The 27,480-nt window shown below is 43.4% G+C and overlaps 1 long non-coding RNA gene and 1 pseudogene across 1 annotated transcript; both read right to left on the bottom strand.

Annotated features, from left to right (window-relative positions):
- Positions 1–1,078: 1,078 nt before the first annotated feature.
- Positions 1,079–27,480, bottom strand: part of LOC112070890 (SRSF protein kinase 1-like) — a 44,109-nt pseudogene continuing 17,707 nt past the window's right edge.
- LOC139024391 (uncharacterized) lies at positions 8,895–9,867 on the bottom strand. The gene is made up of 2 exons (XR_011475681.1): positions 9,336–9,867; positions 8,895–9,300 (listed from the first exon to the last, which is right to left on the bottom strand). It is a non-coding gene; the product is annotated as an uncharacterized lncRNA (long non-coding RNA).

The following is a 27,480-nucleotide window of genomic DNA, read 5'->3' as shown; positions in this document are numbered from 1 at the left end:
TTGAAATTGTTTAACTTGGGTCCAAATGTTTCTGGTTGTAAGCCGTTCCACAAAGGCTTTCAACATAAGAAGTTGCGTGGTACAATTAGATTTGCCCTTCGGACCAAGAACTGTGTGTAACTGGTAGTCAGTTTCGTGAGGTCCTCATCTGCTACCAAGCAACCTTTTTCCAGTCTCTGCCTCACATGCCTGTTCGTAGTAGGTTTTTGAGGTTCAGGGCCGTTTGTGAGTTTTGTGACCCACTCCCAAATACCTTGACTTTGGGTCTTAAGCCCATTATAGCGCACAAACTTTAGGAAGTTGCTTTGCGTCATTGTCCAGTATTGGAGGTACCATTGTTGCGACCAGCTTCATTTAACTTCTACTGATCCGATGTCTGTGAGAATATTGTTTGTACAGGTGAACGTGGTATCTTCAGGCATTTGAAAATTGCTCCCAAGGATGAACCAGACTTGTGGTCTACAACCTTTTGTGGCTGATTTATTTTGATTTTCCCATGATGTCAAGCAGAGGCACTGAGTTTGAAAGTAGGCCTTGAAATACATCCACAGGTACACCTCCAATTGACTCAAATGATGTCAATTAGCCTATCAGAAGATTCTAAAGCCATGACAATTTTCTGGAATTTTCCAAGCTGTTTAAAGGCACAGTCAACTTAGTGTATGTAAACTTCTGACCCACTGGAAATGTGATACAGTGAATTATAAGTGAAATATGTCTGTAAACAATCGTTGGAAAAATTACTTGTGTCATGCACAAAGTAGATGTCGTAACCGACTTGATACAACTATAGTTTAACAAGAAATTCACGGAGCGGTTGAAAAACAAGTTAATGACTCCAACCTAAGTGTACATAAACTTCCGACTTCAACTGTAAATGGCCTTCTCTTCCAGTAGACCCCAATAACTCAAAAAGGTGAAAACATTTACTTAGGACATCACTACAGTATTAAAATTAAGAGGAACCTGAGGGAAACATTTAAAAATTAGCTTCGCATTTCCCATTACAACACCTCATCTTATGGACAAATAAGACACATTAACAGCTGACGGACGTCCACACAAAAGAGCTTGCACACTTCTTCCATATGCTTTATTGACACAATACTACCCAGACATAGTAGGGTGCACCCTAAATGGCACCCTATTTCATAGGGCACTACATAGGGAAAAGGGTGCCATTTCAGCCACACWCTAGGATTTGTTAAAAACTGTACACGGCTGTAATATACAGAAAGGCAAATTCCTTGGTACAGTTATTTATATATATACACACACACAATTTTATATATCTTTCCAAAATTTCTCTTCTTTCGGCTGGTGTTCTTATGAACATATTACTTAATTAAACCCACAAAACTAGTCTCCCATTGGCTGAAAGTGAATATATGAAAAGTTAGTATTATAACAGATTCTGAARATTGTCAGGTAATATGGTTTTTACTGGCTGATCTAAAAATAGCAAGACAGTCCTCTGTTGTATTTACGGGTGGTGAAGACCTACAAATAGTTCAGTCAGAGAGTAGAGTGAAGCCTACGAGTCCGTTCATTTGCCCTATGTGCAACTTCCTAATAGTACGCTTAATACAAAACACAAATGCCTTACGGGTGAAGGTGTAACACAGAAGAACTCTTAAAGTGAACACAGACAGACATCAATGACATTTATCAGAGGAAAGAAAACTAGTGGTATCAAGTTATTTAACGGAAACAGGATTACAAAAGTGAAGGGCAGTTCATTGATCMTTTCCAGGTCTTGTGCAGGTATAAAACGAAACAAGATGGTGAGTCACAATAACAACAATTACAAAGACAAGTCCTCTTACAAGTGAGTAGTGTACAGGAGCACAGAATTCTGGACTGCCAAAATGACTATAAACCAATGTTGCCTACTGGCTTACTTAAACAGAATCAGTACAAAGAAAACAAATAAAAGCTTACAGACACTCCTTGATGATGATAATAAGAACACAATGTAACAAAACAAATCAAAAAACAGAAATAAATAAGTCATCTCAGATATGGTTGAATTGGAAAGTGCTCTGTTGCAACAGGTCTCTTGTGAGGGGTTTAATTTGCATCGCAGTGACCAGAGATGACCACTAGAGGGAATACATCCAGGGGTGTATTTAGGAAAATGAAACGCTSATTTTACTTTTCACTCATTTAACAGACACTTAGTCGCTCTGGATAAGCATGTCTGTTAAATGATTAAAAAAAATCAAAAACGTGACATTGAAGATAGAAATTGAATGAATAAAGTGGACCCAATTCCCTATTCTATTTGACAGATGATCGTATCTCTGTTCAACGCCATACATCTGAAGGTTCAGTAACTTTACATCCTCCTGAACATGGCCACATGGTTTTACATTGCAGTGGTTGGAAGGATCCATTGGGGAGGGCAATACAGGCCAAGGGGGTGCATTCAGCAGGACAAAARGTTCTGGAATGTTCTGATAGAAACATTAATGCCTCTATGACATGTAGAAAAGGGAATCATGTCACCTCACGTCATGACAGTTATCTGCAACATTCCAATGTTTGCCTACTGAACAGGCATCAGGGTATTTTGATTTGCAGTACTGGAGGCTGTCACTGGGGGGCGATCCAGGGGTGGCGCAGGCAGTCTGCGGCCGTGGCCCTCTTCTCTGGTACCAGCTCCAGCATGGGGAGGAGGAAGTCGGCGAAACAATCAGTCTCCTCTTTGGGCCACTCATACTTATCCTGCAACACCTCTAGTAACCCCCATGGCTTCAGCTTGGTGATGTGCTTCAGGTCACCTAGGAAGGAGCAGGGTTAGACACAGAGACAGTCAGTCTCAGAAAGAGAGCAGGGTTAGACACAGAGACAGTCAGTCTCAGAAAGAGAGCAGGGTTAGACACAGAGACAGTCGTCTCAGAAAGAGAGGCAGGGTTAGACACAGTCAGTCTCAGAAAGAGAGCGGGGGTTAGACACAGTCAGTCTCAGAAAGAGAGCAGGGTTAGACACACAAGTCAGTCTCAGAAAGAGAGCAGGGTTAGACACACCGTCAGTCTCAGAAAGAGAACAGGGTTAGACACAGTCAGTCTCAAAAGAGAACAGGGTTAGCACCAGTCCAGTCTCAGAAAGGAGAGCAGGGTTAGACACAGTCAGTCCTCAAAAGAGAGCAGGGTTAAGACACAGTCAGTCTCAGAAAGGAGCAGGGTTAGACACAGTCAGTCTCAGAAAGAGAACAGGGTAAGACAGTAGAACAGCGCACAGTCTCAGAAAGAGAGCAGGGTTAGAACACAGAGACAGCTACGTCTCAGAAAAGAGAGCAGGGTTAGACACAGTCAGTCGTCCAGAAGAGACAGGGTTAGACACAGAGTCTCAGATCCAGTTCAGCAGAGCTAGGAGAAGGTAGACACAGAGACAGTCAGTCTCAGAAAGAGAGCAGGGTTAGACACAGAGAGTCAGACAGTCCCACATCAGATAAGAAGCAGCGGTTAGACCTACAAGAGACAGACAGTCTCAGAAAAGAGAGCAGGGTTAGACAGAGGTCAGTCAGTCAGAAAGAGAGAGCGATGCCAGGGTTGAGACACAAGAGTCAGTCAGTCTCAGAAAGGAAGCAGGGTTAGACACAGAGTCAGTCAGTCTCAGAAAGAGAGCAGGGTTAGACCACAGAGACAGACAGTCTCAGAAAGAGAACAAGGTTAGGTAGGTCCAGTCAGACGGGGCTTTCTCATTCTCACCACCATGACAGGGGACATGACAATACAATGACAAAACTCACCACCATGACAGGGGACATGGAAATACAATGACAACTCCACCAACCTAGACACACAACACACACACGACTGTCATTAAAACGTTCTTTATTCTCTTGCTACACATAGAATTTAACACCGTCATTCAGCAGTAAACCTGTGATTGTGATTTAACAGACTACTATTGAGCATAGAGTAACATCCAGATTTTTTTTAAACGTCACTATGAACTACACACACACCAATGTTGGTATTTACAACAACGATGTGACAGGTCTTCATTTAAAAACTTTACCTTTCTTGGTGAAAAAATCCTTGGAATATTTCCCAGCCGTTATGAGTTTGCGTGGGACTTGCCCCAGCAGCTCAATGATCAATGCAATATGGTCTGACAAAATAAGAGTAAGAAAAGAGGGGGGTGGGGGGTGGACGACACCAACAACATATTCATCAGACAGTGTTCCAGTCACAGGCCCACCCTGGGTGGAGGGGCGAGGTTGAGGGGGTCAGTCTGACAGCACTTAGAAGAACCCACCGTTACTTGTGGTGTACAATCCCTTTTAAACCCACTTAAAACTAAGTACAGGGGTCAATCAATTTAAAATTCAATTACTTTTTGACAGCATACGTTTAGATTTAAAAAAATGTTTGCCTATGAAAGAAGTAGTCAGAAAGTAGTCAAAATAAAAGTTGTCAAAAAGGTATAATTTAAAAGCTTACAAATTCATTTAACCTTTAACGTGAATTATCTTTTTTTTTTTAAAGTGTAAACTCCATAATTATTTTCTGCCTATTCGCATATGTTGTAGTTTAGACCACATTCCACATACTCGGAGGTTGTGTTGAGACACAACATTTTGAATTCAATTAGGTAGTTGCCATGACGCCCTGGCAGCAGTGTACTCTAGACAGAGAGTGCCTGTAAGTTGTTACATATTTAGTTATTTGAAAAAGTTTTTTTAATTTTTTATTATTGTTTTTGGAACTAACATTTTTGTTTTTGATAATTCGTGTTTATTGCAAATATCTGGTGGTTTTGAGTCACGGATTTGCAGATTGCCTGACAGGTCAACTCTTTTTGGCTTGGCTAGATTAGAATCCTAAAGGTTACATAGGATTCAAACCTTCTCAAAACAGCCCAATTCATTCTCTTAGAGGTGCTCCCACAACGTCATTTATACCACATAGAAGTTAAAGTATTGGATCCTTCACACACACACACACACACACACACACACACACACACACACACACACACACACACCAAACTAATCATGCATTTTGCTACACTCGCAATAATGTCTGCTAATCACGTGTATGTGACCAATGAAATACAATTTGATCCCATTCCACTACCTTTTCAAGCATGTTTACTACTATATGAAAGCAAGCTTTGCCTTATTATTAATATATTAATGTGGTGCCTGACCAGTTCCTTAAACCTTTATTTAGCAATGTCATTGAGAAACATAAATATTTCATAAAACAATGTTTGGTCAGTCGGTGCCCAACATTACATCAAGTGGTGGTCTGTTAGATACAGTCCCTCATATAGAGGTCTATAGAGCCTGAGAACTTTTCTATTGTCTTAGCAATTTGTTATAAACAAGCAAAGGGTAAACATATGCTTCAAATGAAAACCGTGARGACGGCATTAAAATACAGTAGCTTGCATTGGCCTATATATTTAAAATGATATTAAAATCAATTTTATGTTCAATCAATTGAGTTCTATTTTGCTAATTGTAGGATACCGTCAATCTTTTTTGCACCAATTTCTTGATATGTAGGCCTAACATATGCACAATGTGTCAAATATTTGCTTTAGTGCYTAGCCTAAGCATTKAAATAAGCCGCCTCAATATTTGCCATAGGTGATGATTTTCTCACGAGGAGCTGATCCATGATCAGTATCTAAATGTTAAAGGAAAGATTTTAAAAACGGAGAACATCACTGCCTTTCTTTCAAACCAGTAGAGACACACGCTCTAACGACGTGCGTATGGAAGAGTTGTCGCCTGATGTGGTGTTTTGTGTTTCTCAATGAGCATTGCTAAATAAAGGTGTTAGGTAAGCTGGTCAGGGCACCACATTTTTAAAATGAACTGTGAAATAATAAAGCATGTCAACGGATGGTGTTACCTTGTTTTGGAGGTGGGGGTTGAATCAATTTTTTTGTTAAAAGAATGTTTTTGTTCAACGCCCCCCATAATACATCCTTTTTGAGTAAACGAGTTCCAACGGAGAAAATTACATTGACTTTCAGTTGAGCGATGGAAACGGAGCTGCCTTCACATGAACGCGCGTGTCCAAAGCATGGGTCAGCTCGTGGCAGTGGCTGACTTATTCCTGTCTCCTTCGGCCCCCTTCACATTAGAAGTCATCAGACAAAGGTTCTATTGACTGTTGACATCTAGTGGAAGCCGGTAGGAAGTGAAAAAACCATAAATATCTCGCTGTAATTTCAATGAGAGCTTGGTTGAAAATCTGCCACCGTCAGAAAAGAATCCAAACAGGAAGTGGAACTTCTCAGTTTTTTGGCCTGCCATAGATGTAGCAGGTTCAATTCAAACAGTTTTTAGAAACTATCAGAGTGTTTTTCTATCCAATACTCTAATAATAATGCAAATATTAGCAACTATGACTGAGGAGCAGGCCGTTTACTCTGGGACCTCTGTGCAGACCTTGTCAACGCAAGCTCCAATACTGGCCCTGGCAGCATAAGAAGTTAATAACCATCGCCCGGTTTCCCGATAGCGATGGAACTCGAGCGTTTTTTTTTTTGCGATTCAGCATTTCAAAGTTTTTGGAACTAGTGAATGTAACGCACCAATGTAAACTCCGATTTTTTTTATATAAATATGAACTTTAACAAAACATGCATGTATTGTGTAACATGAAGTCCTATGAGTGTCATCTGATGAAGATAATCAAAGGTTAGTGATTCATTTTATCTCTATTTCTGCTTTTTGTGACTGCTATATTCCGCTGGAAAAATGGCTGTGCTTATTGTGGTTTGGTGGTGACCTAACAAAGAACGTTTTCTCAACTATGGTGTGTGTTGTAGTCTTGGTTATTCTTAGGTCGATGAAATGTAGCATAGCTAACTGCAGTGTTTGTCCTGTTTGAAATCTGTCTACCTTGGCTTGCTCTATTGAGTAGCCTACCTAGCTAGTTTTGCAATGCCCATTGCATGCATTCTAAGGTAGCTAGCTAGCTCTGTGACACATTCAAAGTTTGCCGTTTGCTTTGAGCCTATTTAGCCAGCTATGTTTTGTGGAAGAATGTAGCTATCATATATTAATCAAAATTGAGTTARAGTACAGTCTTGTGGGGTAACGTTGGCTCAGCTAGCTAGTTCGGTAGTAAACTTAAGCAATGCCTAATTGATTGTAGCTAGCACACAACATTAACTGGCTAGCAATAGCAGCCAAGAACGTTCGCTAGCTTATTTGTTAGTGCTCTGATTACACGCAAGAGTCTAGGTCAGCAGTTTAGACATGACTTTAGCCTTATATTAAAAACCTTACTTGGCAAAACATAGCTAGCATTCCTCGCTTGTTGGTTAGCTACCTAGCCAASGTTAGCTCTTATCTGACTGGTATYACATATTATTGTCAGAAATTCTACAAAAAAAAGGTAGCACGAGAGCGATAATTTATACATCAAAACTGTTGGCCTTAAACATATTTCAYTCCYAAAGGTGGKAAGTCTAATGATCACTTTATGGATGCTGTAGTCTCCTCCTTATCCAACACATAGATATTGAGCTATATTATGCTAGGTTGGGGCAAGAAATTGTCATTTTTTCCTAATGCTAACGACCCTGTTAAAAATCCGGTATGTGGTTCTCYGTAACGGCCGGACAGCTCATGACGAGGCGAGGGGTGTGTTGTTTACCTCCAARCAAGTTGAWTAGCAAATGTTCATCGACATTGGTGTCATAATGGCTTAGATRGGTTGGTCGGGAGATTTGAATTGAKCTTCAACCAATCCCTACTATAGTTGGTACCAACCGGACATTGGAACGTTAGCAATTGGGTGGTGGGACTTCTGTTGCTGTCAGAGGACCTTGCCTGCGTTACCACCCTACTCTCTTAACACCCCTCCCACGTCCCCCAGGGCAGGCCACAGACACACAGTAGCATACCTCTTCTGGTGAAGTATTCCTGTGAGAATTTCCCACTCAGTGCATAGTGGCGGGGAACTTTCCCCAACAGCTCAATAATCAGAGCTAGGTGGTCTGGAGGCCCGGGGCAGGTCACAGAGAGAGAGGGATAGAACAGGGYAAAAGGAGAGAGCAGAAAGAGAGGAGGGAGACAAAGTGGAGGAGAGAAAGCAGGGGATACAGGGAAATAGAGGGGATGGTGAAGAAGCAGAACAGAGCCAAGTGGCAGCATATTAAGACAAATGGATAAAGATGACGGCGTAATGACATGAAATGACGCACATGTATGACAAAACCCTAGAATGATTCTAATTCTACAGAGAAAGCCCACTGTCTCTTTGGCAACCAAACAACTTCAGTGGTTTGAAAAGAGGTTTTTAGTGCAGAAAGCCTCTCTATCAGTGGACTGAAGTCTTGTGACAATGACCYAAGGAGTTGGGCAAGACACCTGGTTTCTGTTTCACACAAGACACYCCAGTAAGATGGAGAATGGTAATGAAGTCATTCATAGAGGGTTAGCTGTTAGAAATGGAGACAGAAACTCATCGAGGCAGTATACACACACACACAATCTATAAGGAAGTGTTTAGATGCAGGGTGTGAGCAGTAGGAGATAGCTAGCATGTAGCTGACAGCKGCACCTGACGACATCATAGAGTAAACTAAAATGACATTCCTCCTTATAAGGCCGTGCCAGTTAGATGTAGCGTAGCCCAGGGTTTTCTCAGCCAACAACACGCCACTGAAACAAATCAAGCCGCTACAAACTGAAATAGGTCACTGCACATGCAGATGTGAGCAAAGCATGATACAGAGGCAGCAAAGGAGGTGGAGAACAGCTGAAGAGTAACGTAAGGATGAGGTGAATGAGGGATGAGTAGGAGAAGTGGCGGGGGGGGGATATGTGGGCACCATCTTCAGAAATATGGCTCCAATTTGTTATAGCGGAAATAGACACAGGAATGCAGGTAGGTGCCCAACATCACATGATCATAGATTTACTCATAACAATAATGTCCAAAACACCAAACAGGTTTCCTTGGGACTAAAAAGCACTTTCAATGGAAGATCTACACTGAACATGGTTTTTAGTCCAAGATTAGGCTTAAKATATCTGGGAAACTGGCCCTTTAAAGATGGACTATAAACTGCTGCTGCCAACTCTTCTGGAAATATATGGCATGATAATGATGGAATAGTTGGCTAAAAGCACAATGTATAGGACCAGGCTAGCTGACGTATGTTAAACCAGGTCTCTCCAACCCTGTTCCTGGAGAGCTACCCTCCTGTAGGTTCTCACTCCAACCCCAGTTGTAACTAACCTGATCCGAACCCCAGTTGTAACTAACCTGATCCAACCCCAGTTGTAACTAACCTGATCCAACCCCAGTTGTAACTAACCTGATCCAACCCCAGTTGTAACTANTGTAACTAACCTGATCCAACCCCAGTTGTAACTAACCTGATCCAACCCCAGTTGTAACTTACCTGATTCAACTCATCACCCAGCTAATTATTAGAATCAGGTGCGTTAGATTAGCGTTGTAGTGAAAACCTACAGGACCATAACTCTCCAAGAACAGGGTTGGAGAGCCCAAATGACTATTCAACTAATATCATTAAAAGGACTTACACAAACCGTGGTGTTTATATTGTCAACTGGACTACTATTAAAATCATACAATAGTGTACCACCAAACGCATTGCACAGTATTGTACCATCGAATACACACACCGCCTACTGCAAAAAAGCATCATTGTTGGTTTTTAAAAATCATTAATTCATATTTAGGACCAACTAAAACCCAAAAAGTGATGGAGATTAAATGACAAGGCATTCATATTTTGGTAAAGCTTTTCCCCAGTAGGCCATTGGTTAATGTCACAAATCCAAAATGTCTCTTCCTTGCATATTAGACAGTTGAAGCAATTTCCAACATGTCTGCCATTTAACATAAAATATATATATATATATATATATATATATATATATATATATAGCCCTACATTCAACATACATTAAAAACAGAATGCTACAGCGTAGACAACCATCGAAACACTACAACAGGAAAAGACCAACCTACGTAGATCCAAATCAAGCAGCAGAGTACGTATCATTACCTTCGTCCCTGGAGTAATCTTCCCCGGAATGGGGCTCAAACAAGTAGTCCCCAGTGGCCAGCTCAAACGCCTGCAGAGACAAGTAAACAAACTATAAACGTAAATAGCAACAAACACAGACAGGAAACAGACACTCGACTGTAGGGAGAAAGACAGTCAGCCATTCTAAATATTATCTACTTCCTGTACAGACATTCCTCTTCCCGTAAAGTCAAATATCCTTCATTATCCCCAAGTTTGGAAATTTACTTGGCTAGTAAAAAAGGGAATTCTAGTCCTTATCTTTGTGATCCATCTAAGACCATCTCATTTCCAGAAATGACATAATTACCCTCTTCTACTTTCTCACACACAAACATATAAAAAGGCAACAATTTCAGAGATTTTACTGAGTTACAGTTCATATAGGGAAATCAGTCAATTMAAATAAATTCATTACGCCCTAATCTATGGATTTCACATGACTGGGCAGGGGCGCAGRCATGGGTGGAACTGGGAGGCGTCATGACTCTCCTGTGAAGATCTGAAGGATCAGGTTACAGCGGGTCCGCTCCACAGCGCCCTCTCTCTCTCCCGCAGAGGGAGAGGGGGCTGCTTTATGACGGTCGTAAAATACGCTGTCCCTATGCTCTGTAGTGTTCGAGATTGGAATGTAAACTGTGGAACACAAAGACACACTTGGACATCAAATTTGGAATAATTGAACAGTATTTCTGTATTCCAAGCAGTTGAAATGGTCCGTAGACACTTAAGGGACAGTCATGTCGGTGTTTGTCTCATTTGGTGACATTACTGTGTCTTTGGTTGTGTACACTTCTCAATTATGGGGTTTACCTCTAAATGTTGTGAAATGTATATGATAACATATTAAACTATTTGTGAAAAGTTGTGATGTTAACCTTCGAAAATAGGAAAATGTGTTCCATATGAAGCCTTAACCAAATCAGTGGTTAACCGCCCCTTCTCCCAGAAGTGTATAAAACCACTCATGACAAAATTTACATTTTATACCAAAGAGACCCACGGTAAGCCGGACATCACGAATGGTTAAGAAATCTACAAACTAGAGTGAAGATGACACTGGGACAGGGTCCCCACGTTGAAATGGCTAAACTCAAACTATCGATCACTACCGAAGAAGTAAATCCTAGACCGTAACCTTACCAGTCTGCAGCTGAAAATATGTGTAAGTCTAGGACGAGKACACCGACTACCGCGGAAGCATCTATTCTAACAGAACAATCCTAAGAACATTTCCGAATGGTACTCTGAAGTATCCATTATAACTTACAGACTMTGATCGCTGGTGGACAAACCAGAGATTTCTGTCAACTGACTATCCAGCAGATAGACCGGCGATCGCAGKGGGGACAGCAAAGGCACACACTCGTAAATATGTAKAATTGCAATTTATTTTCSAATGAYCAGTTGTTCATGTTCAAAATATTAGTAATTTCTATGAGTTTAGTTATCAGCTCTGAGTTCCCCGCTCTTGAGCTGTCCTCACCCCTTTCCTTTGTCTACCAAGCGTCATATCAGGTTTTGTCCACTAGGGACTTTTTATTTATATCATGTTAGTAACCAATMTATGACCTATTGTGTGTGTGTTCATGTAATTCTGTGTGATTATTAAGCTAGTTAGTAAATAAATAATTAATCCAAATTGTATATTGCTGATTCATGATKTAMGTTAGGGTTTGTGCAGATATCCAAGGGTTTGAGACGTTCAGTAATTAGACTGATGAGGTAATACATTAACAGAAGACTAATCAAGTTATAGTCAGGGAAATTGAAACWAAAKAWWWWTCCGTGGTGCCCCAACTTCGTAGTTAATTACTATTCTGTGATTCTTTGAAATACGGAATAATTACACAGAGAATTGATTTGATAATATATGATTTGATAATATACAGTCTTCACATTTAATGACAGCAAATGCTACGACAGAGGGCAGAGGCCCACCCACTGGGGAGCCTGGCCCAGCCAATCAGAGTTTTTCCACACAAAAGGGGTTTATTACAGACAGAAATACTCCTTCAGACGATCCCACAGGTGAAGAAGCCGGGGGTCCTGGGCTGGCGTGGTTACACATGGTCTGTGGTTGTGAGGCCGGTTGGACGTACTGCAAAATTCTCTACAACGACGTTGGAGGCAGTTTATGGTAGAGAAATTAACATTKKATTTTCTGGCAACATCTCTGGTGGACACTCCTGCAGTCAACATGCCAATTGCTTGCTCCCTTAAAACTTGAGACATCTGTGGCATTGTGTTGTGTGACAAWACTGCACATTTTAGAGTGAACTTTTATTGTCCCCAGCACAAGGTGCATCTGTGTATTGATCATGCTGTTTAATCAGTTTCTTGATATGCTACACCTGTCAGGTGGATGAATTATCTATTGCAAAGGAGAAATGCTCACTAACAGGGATGTAAACTAATTTATGCACGACATTTGAGAGAAATACGTTTTTTTTGAGCTAATGGCAATTTCTGTGATCTTTTATTTCAGCTCATGAAACATTGGACCAACATTTTACATGTTGTGTTTATATTTTTGTTCAGTATATATGCATGTAAAGTGTGTAAGTGGTTGTTGTCCAGTCTTACCATGCAGGCTGTACTCCATATGTCAGCTGGTGTGTTGTAGCCAGACCCAATGAGCACCTCTAGAGAACGGTACTGTCTCGTCTGAATGTCTTCTGTAAAGTGCTTGTGCTGCGGAGGAGAGACACAGGTCAACGGGATTACTAACTACTGTTTCTACTCAGATCAGGGTCTAAGAGTGAGCATTTCAGTGAGTCTATCTGGAGGTTGGCCATTTTCCATTGCACCAGGCAAACTCAACTAAGCAGGCATGGCAACATCAATGCCTGGTAGACTTAAGCAGGAAATCCCTTGGGTCGTCTGCACAGATACTCACCACCCAGCAGGCGTTCCCCAGGTCCGCTATCTTGACCTTCAGTCTGCCTGCATTAAGTGGCTCCAGGGGGTTGACCAGGAGGTTTCCCGCTGCTAGTTTGGCTGCATCCCCAGAAAGCGCGAGAGAGAGGGGGGAAGGGAACGGCAGAGGGGAAGGGAAGGGAACGGCAGAGGGGAAGGGAAGGGCAGAMGGGGAAGGGAAGGGAAGGGCAGAMGGGGAAGGGAAGGGAACGGCAGAMGGGGAAGGGAACGGCAGATGGGGAAGGGAACGGCAGATGGAGACGGGAAGGGAAAGGCAGATGGAGACGGGAAGGGAAAGGCAGATGGAGACGGGAAGGGAAAGGCAGATGGAGACGGGAAGGGAAAGGCAGATGGAGACGGGAAGGGAAAGGCAGATGGAGACGGGAAGGGAAAGGCAGATGGAGGAAGACAACCAGCCATTTCAACACTGACCTGACAGTAAAATAAAGGACGAACACAAACTACTGTACTTAAAACGCAGATGAGGAGATCACTTTGTTCAATCATAACTAACCTTCTGGTTGTATCACTAGAGATAAACATATAGCCATGTAGACAGCTCCACCACATAGCAGGGGCTCTAAAGTGAGACCATTTTACTTCAATATTTTGCTGTGCGACCTGACTTGAAAATGATCACCCAGATGATAATTGTTGCATTGTAGAGCAGCCCTGCACTGTAGAGCAGCCCTGCACTGTAGAGCAGCCCTGCACTGTAGAGCAGCCCTGCACTGTAGAGCAGCCCTGCACTGTAGAGCAGCCCTGCGGTGTCATGGAAAATACACAGAGCAGATTCCTGAACGCCGGTCTTACACAGTTACTACAAAGAAAACGTTGTTACATCAAATATTATTAATTGTGCTCCTACATTTTTTCCAGCTTAGGAACACATGTGCTCCACCCTGCATAGCAGCGAAATGTTCACAACATCATGGTCTACTCACCATCCTTCAGACTCTCCTGTTCCCCTTCATACTGGATGTTATCCAGCATCTCTGTGGCCTCCTCCTCCTCATGACTCCTGTTCTGCTCCTCCTCCTCCTCCCAACTCCTATCCTGCGCCTCCTCTGTGACTTCCTCCTGATTCTTCTTCTCCTGTTCCCCTCCATACTGGATGTTATACAGCATCTCTGTGGCCTCCTCCTCCTCCTGACTCCTGTTCTGCTCCTCCTCCTCCCAACTCCTATCCTGCGCCTCCTCTGTGACTTCCTCCTGATTCTTCTGTTCCTCCTCCTCCGGTGACAGCTCCTCCTCCTCCTCCTCCTCCTCCCGTACCCTGAAGCTTGTTGACTCCATCTCAGATGCTTCTCTCGTTACCTGAGTCACCTTCCTGTGCAGTGCTCCACTCCCCTCCTCACTCTCTGGGGTCTTAGGCTCCTCTGTTTCTGGGGACACCAGGCCGTTACACACGGGTTGGGGAGGTGGAGACTCCTGACCATTTGACACCTTTTTTAACTCCTGTGGGTTTGATAATATTGACTCCTGTGGGTTTGATAATATTGACTCCTGTGGGTTTGACTCCTGAAGAAGACAGTGATCCTCTGCTGGGTCTGTGTTACCATTGTGTTGGTCTTCCTCCTTCCACTGTGCCTTCCTCTCTGTTTCAGCTTCCTCTTCCTCAGGATGAAGGCCGTTAAAGTTCACCTCTACCTCAGTTATTATGCTTTCTGGTACGAACTGCGTCACCGCCGCACCCGCAATGTACGCTGGGTAAACAAGAAAAGAACACATTAGATTTAGTGGAGGCTGGACTAGTAGMTCCCTTCRAATTAGTCTGATTCTGTGTTCTTCTTCATCCTGGTCTTGGAGACCCACTGGGTGTGCAGGTTTTTGTCCCAGACCAGCTGATTCAACTAATCAAGGGCTTGATAATGAGTAGATTAGTTGAGTCAGGTGCATCAGTGCTGAGCAAAAAAGCCTGTACAACCCAGTGTGGATCTCCAGGCCCATGATAGAAAAAGACTAATCTAACCAACTTTCCCTTGAGGGACAATAAAGTTGTAATGAGTTGAATTCCAGACACTCACCGGTTGTGTCTTGGCTGGCTATCTCCTGTAAGGAAACCTGTCTGAGAGGAACACAATATGGCCGCTGCTGTTTGGAAGAGACTGGAGACTCTGGGTCCTCTTCATCATCCTCCTCCTCCTCATCTCCCCTCCCCGGAGCCTTTTCCATCTCCTCCAGATCCAGAATGCACTTCTCCAATAGCTCCGCCTGACGCTTCTGCTTCTTCTTTAACTTCTTCTTCTTGTTCTTGGACATTTTGGCCACCTGGAGAAGAAGAGGAAGACGAACAGTGAGCCAGACAGAACACAACAGGGGTTCAGTAACAACCACAGGGGTTCAGTAACAACAACAACAGGGGTTCAGTAACAACAACAAACAAATCTCAAGCAGAGGCAACTTACTGCTTTTGGAGCTGGCGCTGTGCTGACTGAAAAGAGACAATAGAACCAAGTAAGAATACAAAACACTAATAACCTTGTGCCCAAACCCAGAAAAAGCAGGGCCTCCCAATAAACTGGAAGTAGAGCAGTGCATCACAGTACACCGTCTGTAATGTGGGTATAGCCCCTACCTGCGGACCCCGAGGGTGGGGGAGCCCCTGCTCTCTGCCACTCCGTAGCCTCCGCGGCCAGCCTCCTCACATAGGGCTCATTCACCGTCAACAGGATGTTCTCTGGCTTGATGTCAGTGTGGATGATCTCACACTTGGTGTGAAGGTAGTCCAGGCCTTGAAGAACCTGGATAACGTTTCTACGTAGATGGGTCATAAACATATTGTTAACATTATATGGAATGTAGCAGTGGGTCTCCTTCCTGGTGGCTTGTCGGACGACAATTGCCATGGCTCTTACCTCCCCCACATCCCCCAGTTGCTGCCACAGCAACAGTACCTCTTCTGCTGAGTGCACGCTTCCTGCGAGAAATTTCCCACTCAGTGCATAAGTGGTAGAACTTTCCAAACAACTAATAAAATCAGAGCATATGTAACTTTATGTCATATATAAATAAAAGAGTGGATTAGAGAAAATTGAGTCACAAGTGGAAATGAAGGAAAGGCAAGTGGAAGTCTCGAGCTGCGTGAAGAAGACCGTAAGACAAGTTCGACAGCATAAAGTTTTACTGTGGGTCATCCCGAGTCGAGTTGCGCCAGACGGTTCTTACTTGACTGTGTCATCGCTCGCGCTAGAATCATCTCTTACAGACCAGCTGGTTAGCGATTCCATGACTGTATCACAATCTGGCCTGTGATTTGAGTCATAGGCTCGCTGACGAGCATTAATTTGGTCCCTGCTTTTGTCCGGGTGCCGGTGTAGCTGTCATCCGTAAATAACAATTTGCTTCCTATCACCATGACCCTCCTGCCTAGTTATATAACAAAGTGGTTCAATACAACAATATTAAAGACAATGAGTAAATGATATGACATGAAGCCTCATAGTAAGACGACAACCACAGTATGCTGGTTAGCCGAACCTTCGTGATCACCTCTCTCGTAGGTTTTTGGATACACAGAGCTGTCCTCAGGAACCGTGGAGATTAATTGCGCATATGAACACTCTAATCCTCTCTGAGTGGAGACTTCTGCTCATCTCGTATGGCAGAAACTAGTTTCAGTAGACTGAAGTCACGAAGCGAAGGAAGGGAATCAGTGTCGCTACACGCACGCAGGTTTCCAAGCCAGTAAGATAAAATGGGACATGTAGATTCTTAACTCTTGATCAGTGTGGTTTTAGGGTCAGTACCTTCTGACCTAACTCACCTATGTGTCTCCTTCCTATACGTTGAGCATCCCAAAAATCCTATTTTCTCGCTATCGCTCTTACTACTGAATACTGCCTTTACTCCTAAACCCTACTGTGTAACCTTACTCGTTAACCCTTACTCCTTAAACCTACCTTACTCCCTCGATTACCCTTACTCCTATACCTTACTCCTACCCTTACTTCCCAACATCTATAATAGCCTTGATAAAACAAGGAGGACCGTTCACCCACGTTCTGAAATTTGAGCTTCTTTATGATTCTTGTGAGGACTTCTTGGTACATCAACGAGTAAAACGTGTCCACACAGGCACACCGTCGGGCCTAAATCCAGGTATACCTTAGAGTTGTTCAGATCCTCCAACAGCGTAGTGAGTAGTCAACACCTGGGTAGCATGGAGAGCTATAGGTTTTTGACAGTTAGCCCTGGCTTTAGCTTCAACCTGACACCTCAGCAAATCCACTTAATACGTCTCCCCTCGAGAATCAACTCAAAGCTGATGCTCAAATTGAGTAAAAATGTTTAAAGATTACATCAAGCGTACTACTATTGAGCCAAAAGCCTGCGCAACAGAATCAGAGGAGAGAATAAGAGATGATAAGACTTGCCGCATGAGGGAGGTGGTGTTGAGGGGGGGGGGAAAGGGGGGAGGCCCAAAGGATTTGGAAAAAGTTAAGGAAAGGGGGGGGCGTGGGACTGGAGGGGATGTTCAGTGTGACAGAAATTACAGCTCCAATTTTTGAGGGGGAAATAAAGACAGGAAATGAGGTAGGTAACTAACATCACATGATCATAGGATTGTACTACATAACAATAACATATGTTACGAATAAACTAAGCTCAGCCTTACTATGCCACTTTATTGTTTACATACCCTACATAACTTAATCTCATAATGTTGTAATTACGTCCAAACTGTATCATATACCATCTACTGCATCTTGGCCTGTGCCGGTTCTCTAACCATCATCTCATTCATATCTCTCTTTATGATACATATTCTTTATCCCTTTACACTTGTGTGTATATGAGGTAGTTGTTAGCTGCGAATAAAATTGTTAGGTTAGGATTATCTGTTGTTATTACTGTCTCATATGCGGATCTAGAAAGAGCGAACAAGCGTCGAGTGTCGCTTACACTCGCATTGACATCTTGCTAAACATTTTGTGTATGTGTGACAAATAAAAATTATATGATTTAAAGACACCTAGCATGGTAATTACGTGTAGCAGAAGGACCTTGAGTAAAGAGAGCAGGATGAGATAGGTTAATTAACATCCTAGCAAGGTTATCTTCCAGCTACCAGTGAACGTAGCTGTAGAATATGAGTCGGGGATAGGTTAAGTGACCGCTAGCTCTTTTATTATAGTAGTCTCAGATGACTGTGCAAAAGAGGAGGGGATTAGGTTATAATGACACGCTAGCAGTTATTGATACGTAGCAGAAAAAGTAAGCTGTAAAAGGAGGTGATACGGTTAATGACACGTAGCATAGGTTAGTTACTGTAGCAGAAAGATCTGTAAAATAAGAGTGAGGTGGCAATAGGTTAATGTAGGCAAATCTAGCGGTTATTACGGTAGCAGAAAAAGAGCTGTTGAAGAAGAGAGGGGTGGCATAGGTTAATGACACCTAGCAGGTTATTTACCGTAGTCAGCAAGGACTACAGAAACGGGTGAATAGCGATATAATAACACCTAGCAGGTTATAGTACGTAGTCTAGAGGGAGACTGTAAAAAGAGGGTGGATAGGTTAATAACACCTAAGCAGGTTTATTACGTAGCATCCCAAGAGTATAAAAAACGAAGAGGTGGACTTTAGGGTTAATTAACACCTAGCAGGATTTATGTAGCAGAAGACTTTTAAAAGAGAGGTGGATAGGTTAATACACCTAGGCAGTTATACTAGCCGAAAGACTGATAAAAAACGAGGGGTGTGATAGGTTAATAACACATCTAGGCAGTTAACTACGTATAGCATAAAGAGCTGTAGAAAGAGAGGTGGATAGGTGAATAACACCTAGCAGGTTGATTATGTAAGCAGAAGACTTGGATAAAAGAGAGGTGGATAGATGGTTAATGACACCTAGCAGGTTAATTAACGTGTCAGAAAGACTGTTAAGAAGAAGGGGTGGATAGGTTTATATAAGCGACCTAAGGAGGTTATTATACGTAGCATTAAAGGATGTAAAAAGAAGGTGGATAGGTTTATTACATACACCTAGCTAGGTTTAATTATGTAGACCAGATACAGACTGTAAAAAGAGAGTGGATGGCTTAAACACTCCTAGCAGGTTATTTACGTAGCAGAAAGGACTGTAAAAGAGGGTGATAGGTAATAACACCTAGCAGGTTATTACGTAGCATTATAGACTGTAAAAGAGAGGTGATTATGGAGTAAATAACACCTAGAGGTTATTATGTGTGCAAAGACTGTAACAAGAGAGGATGGATTAGGTAGGATGTACACCTAGCGGTATTACGTAGCCGAAAGACTGTAAAGAGGGGTGGATAGGTATAACACCTAGCATGGTTGATTACTAGCAGATAAAGACTGTAAAACATAGAAGGGGTGGAATAGGTTAATAACCAGCCTAGAGGTTATTACGTTAGAGAAAGGACTGTTAAAAGGGCGGTTCGGATAGTGTTTAGATGACATCCCTAGTCAGAGCTGTAATTCTGTAGCAGCCAAAAGACTCTGTCAAGAAAGAGGTGCGGATATAGCGTAATGAGCATACCTATGCCAGCGTTATATTATGTACCGCAGAAAGACTTAAAAAGACGGGGTTGATAAGGTAATAACACCTAGCACGGTTTATTTACGTGCAGAATGAGCGCGTAAAAGAGAGGTGGATAGGTAATTGACACCTAAGAGGCTCTATTTACACGTCCGACATACTCAGTACTCTATACAAAGAGGCTCTGGATAGCTTTATGACACCTAGCAGGTTATTACGTGCAGAAAAGACTGTAAAAAGAGGGTGGATAGTTAATTACGAGCTAGCAGGTTTCTTTTGAACAAAAAGAAAAAACCAACAGCCGTCAATAGCGAGAGTTAAATCTGCATCATTACTTTCTCAGTCCAACTCTCGCGCTTTAAAATAATCCTTGGGGAAACACTGGACCCTTTAGGATTGACTATAGCTACATATAGCCAGATTGCATCCAATACCACTACGAACTGTGCTATTAAGTCAATAAACTTTGCATTCTCCATTTTAAAACATGTGAGATTCAATGACTATGATTAGACCCAGCTGGCTACAGTAATGAACAAGGCCAACAGGATAGCTGAAGCACATGCTACACAATGTATCCAGATGGCTTATTAAACCAATTACACAAAATCACCTTATAGATCATTCTCACTCACAGCTACCTGTTGACTTACTAACTCATATTGGTACCCATCCAAATGAATGCCACAGTAATGTTCACATCATAGTAATATACACCAACCTTCACCTTACAATCGTGTATATAGTATTAGACTGTTTGGTTTTTAATCCATAGTGAAATGCATAGTAGTTAATATTTAGTACCAAGACTAAATACCCAAAACAAGCTGACAAGACAAAGAGATTGAACTGCGAAAACCATAATTAATATTTCGTAACAGTATTTCACAGATCGTGAAAACGGTAATGTCAAGAATCTGAAAATATCTCTCTCTGTAGGCCAGGGCCTTCTCCAACCGCTTGCTTCCTGGAGAGCTACCTCCTGTAGGTTACACCAGGCTCTCCAACCCTGTTCCTGGAGAGATACCCTCCTGTAGGTACACCATGGCTCTCCAACCCTGTTCCTGGAGAGCTACCGTTGTACAACGTCACCTAACAAGCCAGCCAGCTAACGTTAGCTAGTTAAACAATAAAAGTCCAACAATGTCCCTGCTAGGTTATACAACCAGGGCTTCTACCACCTGTTCCTGAGAGCTACCCTGCGCTGTAGCGTTTTACACCAGGGCTCTCAACCCTGTTTCCTGGAGAGCTACCCTCCTGTAGTTTACACCAGGGCTCTCCAACCCTGTTCCTGGAGATTACCTCTCCGTAGGTTCTACACCAGTAGACTCTCACAAACCCCTTTCCTGGTAACCACCCTCCATGTAGGTTTAACACCAGGGCTCTACCACCCGTAGTTCCCATGGAAGCTACTCCATCCTGTACGGTTTTTCAGTGCTCTCAACCCCTGTTCCTGAGATCGTGACCCTCCTGTAGGTTTCACCAGGGCTCTCCAACCCCTGTTCCTGGGAGAACTACCCTCCTGTGTAGGTTTTACACCACGGATCTCCAACCCTGTCCTGAGAGCTACCCTCCTGTAGGGTTTACACCACGGCTCTCCACCCTTGTTACCTGGAGAGCTCCCTCCTGTAGTTTACACCAGGCTTCAACCCTGTTCCTGTGGAGGAGCTCACCCTCCTGTAGGTATTACACCTCAGGGCTCTCACAAAACCTTGTTTCCTGGAGAGCCGACCCTCCTGTAGGTTATACACCAGGCTCTCTCCCAACCCTTTCCTGAGAGCTACCCTCCTGTTAGGTGTTTACACCCAGGGTCTCCACCTTAGTTCCTGGGGGGGGGGGTGGGGGCCGGGGGGGGTGAGGGGGGGGAGGGGGCCAGGGGCCAAGGGGGGGGACGGGGGGGGGCGGGGGGGGGGGGGGGGGGTGAGCGACCCTCCTTGAGTAAGGTTTACCCCGGGCTCCCAACCCTGTGCCTGGAGATCTTAACCTCCTGTAGTCCTTACACTCAGGGCTCTCCAGACCCCTTACCTAGAGAGGCCGACACCCTCCTGATGGGTTTTAACTCCAACCCCAGTGTGTAAATAATCCAGGATCTACAGCTGATTAGGCCAGAGTGAATTTTATGAATCAGGTTAACGTAGAATTACAGCCAGCAGGTAACCTTCTGAAAACTTAGACTTCATTAAACACATATATTCCAAAATCGAGCCCAGTAATGAAATATCTGGTACCCCTGAGCATACAAAACTTATCCTGCGAACAGCCTCGAGAGTAATCTGCCCCGGAATGGGGGCTCAACCAAGTAGTGCCCAGTGGCCAGCTCAACGCCTGCGCAGAGGAACAATTAAACAAACAATACAAACTCACAAACAAACACTACTGACAAGTGGATAATGCAGACAGTGAAGACAGATTAGTCCATATAAATGCCTCCATTATATTACATAGGCTGCGTTATCTTAGCCTGAATATCCATGCTGGTCTGAGACAAGCCCGTATGGTATATTCGACTGACAGCCACAGCCATGGTAGTGAGAGTTCCAAACTACGTAGCTTCTCATATTTTATTTTATTTCTATTACGTTGGTAACTAGTTCTAATACTGAATTAAGGCAATAAGGCATCATGAGCGTATTTGGTGTTAGAGTATGGCATTATATACACGGGCTAGGGCTGTGTCCAGGCACTCCGCTATTCCGCAAAGCCTTCATGGCTGTATATGTATATGGCACACCAATATAACACACCCCCTGGTGCGCCTAATATATTGCTTAATTATTTCCAACGATCGGGAAATTCACGATGGCTATGGGTAACATAGGAGAATTCTAGTCCGTCGTAAGCTTCGTGATTCACCCGAAGACTTACACATCCCTAAACTCACAGCAAAGGCACCAAACGAACTAAATTGAATCTCTTGCTACTTTTCCTTTACAATGTTAGCACGTTATTAACTGGTTTTAAATGTTGGTAACAGTGATGACTCTGTCCAGTCTTACCGATGCAGGCGGTGACTACACAATAATGCGTCAAGCCTGGTGTGTTGTATCCCGACCCTCTTATTGAGCGCGCTCTAGGAGAAACACAGTAACATAATTGTGCTCGCTGCAATGTCGTCTCCGGTAAAGTGTGTGACTGGCGGAGGAGACAGAAAGGGCGCGGCCATAAAGTGGCTAAGCTAACGCCTAGACAGCATACACTGTGTATCATCGCATGTAAAATATTGCGCACGAGTGGTGGAATTAAAATATTTTTGGATTACTATAATTAGACATGTCTACCTGTGCTACCCACAGTGTGGTTTTGCATGTGGGATATACCGCTAGTGCGAGCTCGGAGAGTCCGATTTTTATTATTGGTGATGGGGCGGTGGCTCTCCTGTTCCATTCAGGGAGCCCATAACCTCAACGCGGTGAGCAGCGATTATTGTTATGAATGCAGACTGGGGTAAAAATCTTCGAGGACAGAGTGCGGCTCTTGTTCTCTCTCGTGTCACTACTACTAGCGCATAGTACAGCGTATTCCACATGTCCTAAGCTCGACTTGATCTTCAAACACTTCAGCTTTGAGTCCTTCGCAAGTTAGAGATGTGTGGAGTCCAAGGGAAGCAGCGTTTTCGCCAGAGACGGTTCTCCCCAGCCTGCTTTAGTTTAGCCTGCGACTATCATAAAAAGCGTAGTATATGAACGAGGGAGAAGAATTGACACAAAACCATGAAGGCTCAAGCAGCACGCATGCTCTCAACAACCACTAACTGACGCTTCTCACTTCAAATTAAAATAGAGGAGGCAGAATCCAATCGCAACGTACCTCCTTTCTTTTCTGGCGCAACTGTTCGCAGCCCACGCCACATAACAATTATCCATCAGCCTATAATGCAATGGCATAAATGGCCTATAATTTCCTCGCGCTTGGTGTTTTAAAAATACAGATATGAATTTTGATTTACCCGCTTCTATACACACATACCCCGAGCTCTTGTCATCATTATCTACACAAATTCGCCTGTGCACTTACATCTGATCTGGCCACTCCAATCGTGACTGCTCTTTGAATAATTCACAGACCACGCACCCTGAACTGACCTAGTTTCTCCACCATGTTCGACGAACATGCCACGTTCTTGCAAACCACTACTCTCTCATCTTCCGGTGATAGAAAAACCTACATACATCAACATGCTCCTGACTAAGCCGCTATCTCTCATCTCGATCGAGATGTCTACTGCAGCACACTCTTGTGACCGTGATTGCCCTATCTCACCTCCCGGAGCGTTTCTCCCTCACCCATCCCGACTAGTATCGTGCTCACGATTCCGACACTTGCTCGTATTCTCACCTATCCCTTGCAGCTACATCTCCTGTTTCATACTCGCGAGACATAGTCTGCGTTTCCAGCACACTCCAATCCTGAATACATCCCTCTACATGATCTCCTTCGTAAGGTGCGTGGCGTCCGTTCCTAGCTCCTGCCCTTGCTCGACTCCGATCATATCTACATTGCTAGCATATCGAATCTCCTCTGTTCCCTGTTCTTGCTCGCTCCTTGCAGATGCTCCTCCTGGCTACTCCCAAATTGCTTTGGCCATTCCGTCTCGAAACTGCGTATAGCCTTTATAGGTTCGTGTGTAATTTATCATCTACGCACACCTTTCCAGTCAGGAGCTGTCCCGTCTATATCGCTCAACTCTATTCTTGGCTAGCGTTGAACCGGACAAGGGTCCGTTCCATTTATCATATCACAAAACATATAGACTCATGGATTCGAGGATGTGTGAAGAACACGTGACGTGAGGATAAGGTAACACCCTCTTGTTTTACTATGTCTTTAGTCACTGCTAGTTATCTCGTATCTGTTTGGAGTCCTGAATGCTCACATCCACTAGTGTTCTATACCTTACTCCTTACCGTTTTTAATCGTCTCTCTTCTCAGGTAGTATTAATGGCCCTTTACAAGTTCACTTCTTGCTGAGTCTTAGTATATATATTATACCCTTATCTGGTCCTTACCGCGTCATCCATCTTAGCACCGCAATCCTCCTGGGTAAATGATAAAAATAATAATCATTAGATATCAATTAGGAGGCTGGACTAGTCAGTTTCCCTTCTAATTAGTCTTAAATTCTGTGTTCTATTAAATTCATAATTACTGTGGTAGTAAGACCCGAGCTTAGGTATAGTGTGCATAGAGCTATAGTATTGTCACTCAGTGGTCTACACGCTCAAAGATATAAGCAGACTAATCAACGGCGCATATGTATGTCATATTACGAAAAATACTCAGAATTGTATAACATTCCGATTGCATCTCATCTGGAACTGTCATAGACCTCATCTTAATACCTCAAGACGAGTGTAAACAAGCCCAGCATTACTTTAGATCCAGAACGTCCACTTGGCATTACAAATCTAACCTCTACCTCGAGGCAAAATCTTGCTGTTGAAATACATACTCAACGTTTGCTCCTCCTATGAGTGAATCAATAAATAGTTCAAAGTATCTTCAAAATTGAAAAATTATACAAGAAGAGAGCTTGACCTGCTGTGTCTTGGCTTGGCACATTTCAGAGTAATGGGAGACCATGATCTAGAGATGTGGATCTTAACAATAGTCATCAATGGCCGCTTTGAGGCAGTCTGGGGTATTGCGAATGACGAGGATACCCTGGGGATTCACCATACTATCATTTTGCAGTCTTCCTCCCTACCCTCCCCCGCGTTATCTACCGGAGCCCTTCCCATCTCTTCCAGCATAGCTCCTATGAGAATAGTCTACATTCTCCATTCTGAGTTAGTTCACATACAGGTGCTCTACGCTCGCAACTCTGATCTCTGCTTTAACTGCATCTCTTACCTTAATTTGGTTCTCAGCTTCTCCTGGATGTTTCTTGGAATAATTACTTCCTGGTCGTCGTTGAAATGAGAGAAAGAGGATAGCAAGGACAGGACGACTGAATCTGACGTCTTAAGCACCACGGGTTTACTGGAATATACTAAACTTTAAGACATCATATTTGTGAGATCTTGCCTTGCCTACATTTTCCCCCCCCCATTCTTTTGAACTAAGACCAATAATGAGGCACTCAGAACACTAGTAATACACTCAGACTTAATGAGAGTGCCTAAGCCGGCATAGCCAATGTCGATGCGAGTATGACAATGGGCTGCGTGGTAATGAACTTTATCTTTTGTTGCTTTTGTGTTCGATAGGCACCATTGCTGCACAATGAGCCTAGTAGCCTGCATCGTTGTTGAACACAGAATCTGAGAGAATGCTTAATGCTTCTTAGAACCCTGGAATATACTATTGCGTTTCAGTTTACCTGGAGCAAACGTACCATACATATTGAACTTACTCGACAGTGTGGGCAATTTTCTCTTGCCACGGCATGGTGCTGCTGCGTATATACGTAAAGTCGTGTGTGTTGTTCCAGAAGGCATCTGGTTTGTGCGCGATCTCTTAGATCCCTTGGGTGGAATGTGCAGTCCTTATAGCCACGCGCCTACCTGCGGACCCTGGCAGTCGAGCGGGGAGTGAGCCCATTCTTCCTTTCTGCCACTCCGTTATAACGCAGAGTACACAACTGCGTGTTCATTCCTCAGCTCTCCTATGTCCTCCTCGTAGGGGGTTCTTCTTTTACCCACTCCGACGCAACCAGAGTGATCGTTTCCTCCTAGCATCTCATGGTCTCCATGTGTCGTGCTTTGACAATTGTTCTACATCTTCGAGTTTGATGACATGTGATAGTCTCATCTCTCCCGTGTTGTCCAAAATCATCTTGTCCATAGCAATGGGCACATCTATACCTACTCTGTTATTTAACTTAGACACTCTATTTAGATTAATGGTAGGCAACTGTTACTCCAGCAGGCTAAAAAGAATAGAAATGAGGGTCCTGTTATACTCAGTGCAGGCCAATGTGCTCGAGAGGGGCCTTCCCTCCGAGATCATGAGCTCATCAAGCCGTCTGCCCCGTAGTGATCTTCCGCTGACAACGCTGGCCAAATTGAGCACCTGTCACCTCCTGTAGTGGAGGGCATATACTCGATCCTGCAGATTCACGGACCGCTTCTGCAATGATAATAGTCTTTTAATGCAGAAATCAAAAGAGAACTGATTGTTGCTTCTCTGTGTTTAGGCGACACGGCCATGACCCTAGCGCACTATCTTCAGAGACCGACCGTTGACAAGCCCTTCACACACATCCTCGACTGTTGGACCATTTGATGCGTGAATTGGCCCATATTATTGCCAACCAAGTCGCCTCGATTAGTGTCTAGGTGGTCCCTAAGGAGATGTCTCAGATTAAGATAAATTACAAGTAATGTCTCAGTCGTGATCATGTCACGAGGCCCTGTGATAGTGGTTAAGATAAGCTTAGAATGACCTCTTAGAGGAAACAAATAAAAATAGGACTGAATCTTTTTTAAATGAATCTTCCAAGGTCCAATGAGGTAAAGGATAAGTAGCAGGGTTGGTGCCAATTCAATTTCAATCATTGCTTTTTCAATGGAAGGAATAAGGGAATCCCAGATACTTGTTGAATTGCTATGGAATTGACCCCAATCCTGATCGCAACAGGGTCTAGGATTAGTTGGGATAGCCCCGGTATGGAAGGAGCTACGCCCTGTGGTTTTACCTGCGTATGATGCTCTGACGCAGGCAGGAGGAAGGCCCTGGTAGTTGGACTTATGATCCACTTCAGTAGGTGGTGCCCCAGCACCATCAAAACACCATGCACACATGAGTCCCCGTTGATGCCGGAGATTCTTGAATCATCCAGTAGCCTGAACACAGCATCTCCCTCTTGGGATCGTCAGGTCCGTGTTTCTACCTACGAAGCAAAGCCAAACAGGAAAATAAAAAAACTAAATCAGAACAAATGTGTCTGAAAGGAATAAAAAGGACAGAAAAAGGAAGATTTTTACAGAATGAAAAATCAGCTGATGTCGCTGGTGATATGATTGATAAGTTAGTACTCCACAGACTGAGCAGTTTGATCTCATCTACAGCCGTCTCCT

This window comes from Salvelinus sp. IW2-2015, unplaced genomic scaffold (assembly GCF_002910315.2).
Source record: "Salvelinus sp. IW2-2015 unplaced genomic scaffold, ASM291031v2 Un_scaffold1451, whole genome shotgun sequence".
In the NCBI taxonomy this organism is placed as follows: Eukaryota; Metazoa; Chordata; class Actinopteri; order Salmoniformes; family Salmonidae; genus Salvelinus; species Salvelinus sp. IW2-2015.
This window is presented reverse-complemented; position numbering and strand designations above follow the sequence as displayed.